Here is an 8,092-nt window from a genome sequence, read left to right as displayed (position 1 = left end):
GGGCATAAATACATTTTAAATGGATCTATCTTTCATATTAAACAACAACTAGCATGTAAATCTGAAGGTTTTATATAACTGCTGAAATGTCCATGCAATAAACTGTATAATACTGAATAAACTGCAAAACCAAACCAGTGGTTAAAACAGAACATTGGAGCACATAAGGAACCAAAGAACAGCAAACCCAGTGGCTGGGCATTTTATAGAGTGGCGACATGAAGTGACAGAATTAAGGTATACAGTATCTAATATATAATAAAAACATCTTACATGGAGTTATTTTTACTGAAGTATGCAATTTACTGTTTACATGGACTAAATATGGAAATCAGCTAGCTGGAAGGTATTTCTGCAAGTGGTTGTTAATCTGTTATGTTCCTTTAAGTGATCTGTATGTAAAGAATGACAGGAATTATTGTCCTAACTCATTAAAAGGCTGTAAAGCCAATGTGCTAGTCAGTGAAATTGCACAAAGCAGACAAGGGTGTCTTATTTTAATATCTTAGGATCACTATTATGCTGTGTAGAAAAATGCAGAGAAACAGAAACCGTCTCTTTATAATGTCTAATACCACACAAGTTCCAGAAGTCTGATTTTAAATTTCCTGCTAGTCTGTTCTATACAAACCACACCACAGGGACATTGCAAAGCACAGATCACTCCAATGGCACTACAAGTAAACTGTTGTACTACTGTCACAACCAGTGTATGAGAAATAAGACATGAACCACAGGGGAAATACTCCAATGCTCTCCAACTTTGTAACTGTTCCTGCACATTATCTGGCAAAGTTCTTGTATTATTAGGTGAAAGTGATGAAAATAATTGCTGATGTCTTTGATTACAAGCGGACATGACCATTACACCATCTGACTCACCACCTCATAGATTTTCTCCACTATCTGCTCCTACTTTCATATCCACAAATTCACTTATCAACCTCACCAGCTAATAGTGTCTAATTTAAAAATATGTGGGCTTTCTGATAATAAATATGTTGTGGAACTCTAATTCAAACCTGCAGCCATTAGATTTATAACATTAAAAGAAAAATAAAATAACATTTCAACAAGTTTTTTTAATTGTTTATTTTGATGTTACATCTCCTGGAAAGCATTAGCCAAGGTGCTAAAAATAACTATGTTGTTTTGCTGAACTTGAAAAAATATATATATGACAGCGTATTCAACATGTTTACTGGATATTTACACTGCATGGAACTGTATAGCTTTTTAAGATGGGTGAGAAGGATAGAACCTGTAGTGTGATAGTTTGCTGAAGTCATTGCACTAGTCAATAATGTTTTAAAAGTGGCAAAGTAAGGACCTGTAACAGATATGTAAAGGGAAGTCCCAGCTAGCTGATGGTACTTTGAGAAAGGTGTTTTTTTCAGTAGGGTGGAAGCTGCAGTGTAATGGGGTTCAAGTCTGCACTACCTAGATCGTAGTGATTATTTGCTTTAAGGGGAAAAGTAAATGGTGGTCAGAAAGTAAAAATCAGGAATGTTATATAAGGTAGTAAGGAGAAGTAGGATTCTCTGTAGCTTGATTGTCATGATGCTGGTGGACAGAAAGAGCTTGAGTACAATACTGTCAAACAGGAAGACAAGAAAGCAATATTTACAACCAGGAAGACAAGAATACACACAAATATGTTACACAATTCTGGTAGGAATACAAAGAAAGTATTTACAGTACGGACACAGAGTATCTACATATACTGTACAGTATTTGTACAGTTCTTTCACATGGTGTAGGGTGATTTTATTGGTACTTTACACAGTGATAGTGCTAGAAATAATGGCAGAAACAATTACTGATTATTTATAAAGAACACATATATGTCATATAGATAACTTAATACTTAACCAAAAAAAAAACATTTTTGTCTCCATCTTTATATAATATGTCTCATTTAATTAAATGTGTCTTTTTGTTTTGGCTTTCATACTCCGTTTCCTCCTGTACTTCTGCTAGATCATAGAGGCTGGAGTGGCAGCTTGGACTGTTCCAGTCAAGAATGGACTGTAGAATCCCATTTGGGTAAGAATGTGCACTGTTGTCATTACCCTGCAATAGAACAAGAGGACATTAAATGTTTAATCATTTAATAGATACATATGAAAACTGTGCACAGAGTTACAGAAAAAAAAACTGCACAGAGTCACAGTGGGATAATGCATTAATCTATAATTCCTGAAACCAGAGAACAAAAATGCAGTCTTGGTAATCAAATGCTACAACCTCCACGTTGGTATATTTTCTTAAGAGGATATCAGGGCAAAGCTGAGGATTAATATATGTATATGTTTATGTATGGTTTAATATAAAAAAATCGAAAATTAAAAAAAAAAAAAGTGTATGAATGTTCGAATTTTAACATCGGAAATGAACATTTCCGTATGTCCCTAATGTCGAAAACAGCTGTTAATTGTCGAAAATGTCACACGCGACATTTTCGACAATGAACAGCACTCCCACCCTTCCCTTAACTCCCTACCTAACTAGCCTAAATTCACATCTATGCAGGGGGGCAAGCACCCCTGCACCACCCTGTGGGGGCCTGCATCCCCACACCCCCCCCAACTTAACTTCGAGATCGCACTACAGTGAGGAAAGGGATGTATTTCCCTAACCGCACTGTACCATGATCCCCTTACATGAGCGAACGCTATAATTGCGAATGCACAGTCCATTCGCAATGATAACGTTCGCTCACATAACCTGCCGAAATATGAAGTGTTCGAACATATGTTGTTCGAATACTTCATAGTCGTGCAATTGCACGGTGACATTTTGATAGTAAACCTTTATGTATATGTATACATACATATGTGGATCCCATTCAGAAGCTTGACTATTCCAAAAGTCAACATTTTTAAAAGAACAAAAAATCTAAGATTTTGCAGGGTTCCTGCATATTTTATATATATATATATATATATATATATATATATATATATATATATATATATATATATATATATATATATATATATATGGTTCCCTATCAGAAGCCTGAAACACTATAAGCCTGAAAATCAAAATCCTGAAAACTATAGACTGAAAGTTCAAAATCCTGAAAGACCAAAATCCTGAAACTCAAAATCCTGAAAACACAAATAATGCTAATATGTCACTATAAAGACACTAATATCTACCAACTGACCCTGACCCTAACCCTAAGGTCCGTCACTATCGCACACTCACCTGACCCGTGCCCTAACCCTAACTCACTTAAACCGCCCCTAACCCCAATATTTGTCATTATTGCATACATGCCTAACCTGCGCCCTAAACCTAACTCACTTAAACTGCCCCTAACCCTAACATAAAACCAACCGCACACTTACCTGAACCCAACGCATGACCCAACACCACAGGGCTAACAATAGCAAAGCCACAATGACGTCAGTATGTCCATTTTGTGTTTTCAGGATTTTGAGTTTCAGGATTTTGGTCTTTCAGGATTTTGAACTTTCAGTCTATAGTTTTCAGGATTTTGATTTTCAGGCTTCTGATAGGGAACCATATATATATATATATATATATATATATATATATATATATATATATATATATATATATACCAACTCCAAAACTGCACTACAGTGGGGAAAGTGGTAAATTCCCAGATCCCCTCTCAAAAGCTTTAGCATTTTGGACAGTCGATTATATAGTCTCAACCATATGACGGTTTGACTTTCTGATGAGTCGAGCTTTTGAATAGGAGCTTTCTATATATATATATATATATATATATATATATATATATAGATATATACACACACACACACACACACACACACACACACACACACACACACACACACACACACACTGAGCTGGGAATTTCTGGTTAAAGGCTTATAGTGCATGCATATCTGAACTGCTTCTTACTGAAGGTGGTGCGCCTTGTTTGCTGTGGCATAGACTGGATTCGGGCCTGCTGGATCTAGCTTTGTTTGTGTAACTTGAGCACTAATCCAGGCATTCTCTAAAGTATTCAATTGTATTTTTTACTGCTTGGTAGTAACTTGATTAAAGTGTAGCTATCATTCTAAGTCTTTTGGATTAAGCACTTGGGCTTCAGACCAGTTGTTTTACATTAGGAAGGTTTGTGGCCTGCACTGTGGTGGCAGGACAGGTAGCTTTCATCCTTCTAAGTTGGGAACTGCTGATTGAGAGCCCAGTGTCTGTTATTCTTAAAGTGTATTAGTTCTGGTTTAAGCACTTGGGCTTCAGGCCAGTTATTTTACATTAAGAAGGTTCATGGTCTGCACTCTTGTGGGAGAAGAGGCTGGACTCTGCCCTTCTGAGCTGGGAATTTCTGGTTAAAGGTTTATAGTGCCTGAATATTTGAACTGTATCTTACTGAAATTGGTACACCTTGTTTGCTGTAGCATAGACTAGATCCAGGCCTGCTGAATCTAGCTTTGTTTATATGCTTGTTGTTTGTTTGCTTGTTATTTCCCTGGAATGCTAATTCCACCTAATACGCAGCTTCTCAGCGCTTCTGTGGATCACTAGTGATATCTGCATTGCTTACTGTACTTATTTCCTTGTTTCACTTGAAAGAAAGTTACTGTTTGTTGTTTTTGCATTTAAGTTACCTGTAACACATTGCACTTAAGTTACCTGGCACTTGCTCACTAAAGCAATTATATAAGTCAGCACTAAAAATTAAAAGCACTACACCCTCTCTCCCCACTGGCCCTTGTTTTCAATTATAAAGGAATTCCCAATATTATTCCAGCATGTCCAAAGGTCAGTTGTCAATCTCCTCTCCGGTCCAGCTGGTGAATCTGGGAATCTTGATGCAATGTTACAACTGCCTCATGTACACAGACAACCCTCTCCTCCTCCCAGCAAATTCCAACACATGTGAGAGATGCAACCATATAGCCAAACTGGAGGCTAAGCTCTCTCAACTCAGTACTGGCATAACCAGTCAGGAGGAGAAGGAAACCACACTCACTACAATTCCAGTCTCACATAGACCTACCACGACAGCAAACCAAACACATAATCACACAAAAACATACTCGGAGGCGCTAAATAGAGATCTGCCTAAGCAGCAGAGACTTCCAAAGCAGACACCCAAGCAACTGCTACCCCTAAACAAAACACGTGCAACACATATCTCACGAAGCCAGTGTGCCGAACAGTCACAGCCCTTAAGACTAAACAACACACCTGATACACTTTTAATAGGTTACTCTATCGTCAGGCACACTGACGGTCCCGCTCACCAGGCTGAAAAAGGAGAGGGTCACGGTGAGCAGCCTGTCACTCCAAGGCAAGTACAAATATGACTCGGTCATTGTCCATGCTGGTGTGAATGACCTGAGACGTACCTCCCTGGACTACATGAAAAGAGACATAGAAGAGCTCTCTGAGCATGTAGCCCAGGCCGGTATGACCCTGACCTTGAGTAGCATCTTACCCTCACCAAGAATGATGCCACAATATGAAAACAAGATGATCAATTTCAACAATTGGCTTAAGTATTGGTGTCATTCAAAGGGGATCCAATGCCTGTCAGCTTGAGATGATATGCTCGACAAGCCACGATGCTTCGCTAGGGACGGCTTGCACCTGTCACCCCTGGGCTTTCGGATATTGGCAAAGGCTCTTGCTACCCCCATAGTGCCTTTTTTAGGCAAGGCTCAAAAGACAAACCCACCTCCATAGGTATCACAAGGGATAAGAAACTAAGAGTAATGCTACTCAACGCCAGAAGTCTAAACCTCAAGATGCACGCACTCGAAACTCTCCTTAGCATGGAGAACATCGATATCTGTGCAGTAACAGAAACCTGGTTCAGGGCTCACGAGAGCACCCCAGCACTACCAGGTTATACCTCATACCATGCTTTTCGTCCCCAAAACTTGGACCGAACCACAAAAGGAGGGGAGTATTGATATTCATCAAAGATACCCACACCTCCAGGTTGGTGGCAAAACATGAAGCATCAGAGACTATCCATGTGCAACTAACAGTGGGTAAAACTGCCTTCCAGTTTATAGCCTGCTACAGACCACCCTCCCAAACCCAGGAACCCCACTCGGCCTTCCTGAGAACACTGGAAAATATGAAGGTCTCTCCAAACACCATTATATTGGGCGACTTCAACTACCCAAACATAGACTGGGAGCATTACTCTAGCTCCAACACCCTAGCCCAAAGGTTCCTAGAATTTATAAACTCAAATGCTGTGGAACAACTTGTTACCACTCCCACAAGAGGGGAAAACATTGGACCTGATCATCACCAACATGGGGACTCTATGCTCCAGACCAGAAGTGTATCCCTCACTGTTAAGATCAGACCATAAACTAATCTCACTGGATATTCACATCCCGACCCCACCCCCTGCCCAGAAAACCAAAGTGAAAAACTTCTCTAAAGCAAATTTCACACTCCTCAAAACCGAGGTGGAATCCTTCAAAGTCCCCGGGCCTGTGGAAAATATGGCCCAGACCGCAGAATCCTTTATAAACGCATTCTATGAACACCTTCAGGAATGCATGGATCATGCGATCCCAAATAAAACCAAGACCCAATCCTCCAAAGGCAGACGTCCTGTCTGGTGGACCCCAGCCATAAACAAACTATACAATAGAAGGAAAAAGCTACTAAATGATAGAGCAAAATCCCAAAAAGGGAAGGCATCACTGATCAGTATTAGCAAAAAACTACGGGCACTCATAAAATTGTCTAAGGCCAGCTTCGAGAGAAAAATTGCACAGGACATTAAGGATAATCACAAGGCTTTCTTTAGTTATGTTAGGAACCTGGGTGGTAATTCCCAGATATGCTCAGAATTAGTCCAAAATGACAAAAAATACACCGAACCCACAGACATTGCCAACATCCTAGCTGACAGGTTCAGCGCAAACCCCCCCCCCCACCAAAAGGGCAAATATCTATCCCAGCAGAGTGCTGCCCCCCTGACATCTCAGATGCTCAGGTAAGAGCCGCCCTCTCCAAAGCAAAAAAACACAGCATCAATGGGACCAGATGGTGTCCCGGGCTGTGTCCTACATGAACTCCAAGAAGAGCTAAACCCAAACATAAAACTACTGTTCAATCTCAGCCTTACTACAGGATATGTGCCCAAAGAGTGGCGTACAGCAACAGTGGTCCCTCTCCATAAAGGTGGTGTCTCAACGGATCCTGGAAACTATCGCCCCATAAGCCTGACTAGCTTGGTCTGCAAAGCTATGGAAAGGATCATCATGGACCTCATAAATAAAGATATTGGGGACCTACAGACACTGGATCCTACCCAGTTCGGCTTTGTTAAGGGAGATCCTGCCTCTTAAACCTGGTTGATTTCTTTGAAACAGTCACCAAGGCCATTGACGAGGGGAAGGTGGTCCACACAGCCTACCTGGACCTCGCAAAAGCCTTCGATACAATACCCCACTCGGGCATTATAGATAAGCTCACCAGCTTAAATATAAACCCCTATGTCACTAGATGGATTGCAAACTGGCTCAAGGACAGAACCCACATTGTTAGAATTGCTGGAGCCATGTCAGACTCCAAACCAGTTAGAAGTGGTGTCCCACAAGGCTCAGTCCTGGGACCTCTCTTGTTCAGTATATATTTCTCGGAGGTACAGGCCAACACGGAAGGACTGTGGATGACCAAGTTCGCAGATGACTGCAAACTGGGCGCCATAACTGACTCTCCAGCCGACACAAGCATCCTCCAAAAGGGCCTCATAGAAACAGACAACTGGTGCCAGAGCCATGGCCTCAAGCTAAATGCCAAAAAGTGTATAGTCATCCCCTTTGGCAAAAACAAAGTGCCCACAAATTACCACATAGGTGGTAATCCATTAAGTACAGAATAAGTAATTAGGGACCTGGGGATCCAAGTTGATAGCAATCTCTCATTTGACAACCACATGGCCAAAGTGGTTAGAAAAACATTTTATATAGTCCACCTAATCATGAAGGGATTCACATCTAGATCAGGGGAGGTCATCGTGCCTCTTTACTCATCCCTCATCAGGCCCATAATTGAGTACAATGCCCCTTTTGGGATGTACCTTACCAGACACCTGCAGCAACTGGAA

The 8,092-nt window shown here is 40.7% G+C and overlaps 1 protein-coding gene across 1 annotated transcript in view; it reads right to left on the bottom strand.

Annotated features, from left to right (window-relative positions):
- Positions 1-1,093: 1,093 nt before the first annotated feature.
- LOC122802455 overlaps positions 1,094-8,092 on the bottom strand; it is a 707,224-nt gene continuing 700,225 nt past the window's right edge. Inside the window, exon 8 of the mRNA XM_044072076.1 lies at positions 1,094-2,073. The gene's annotated coding sequence lies outside the window, so the exon portion shown is untranslated. The remainder of the gene's footprint in view (positions 2,074-8,092) is intronic.

Source organism: Protopterus annectens, chromosome 5.part0 (assembly GCF_019279795.1).
Source record: "Protopterus annectens isolate FY-2018-M chromosome 5.part0, PAN1.0, whole genome shotgun sequence".
NCBI classification, from domain to species: Eukaryota; Metazoa; Chordata; order Ceratodontiformes; family Protopteridae; genus Protopterus; species Protopterus annectens.
This window is presented reverse-complemented; position numbering and strand designations above follow the sequence as displayed.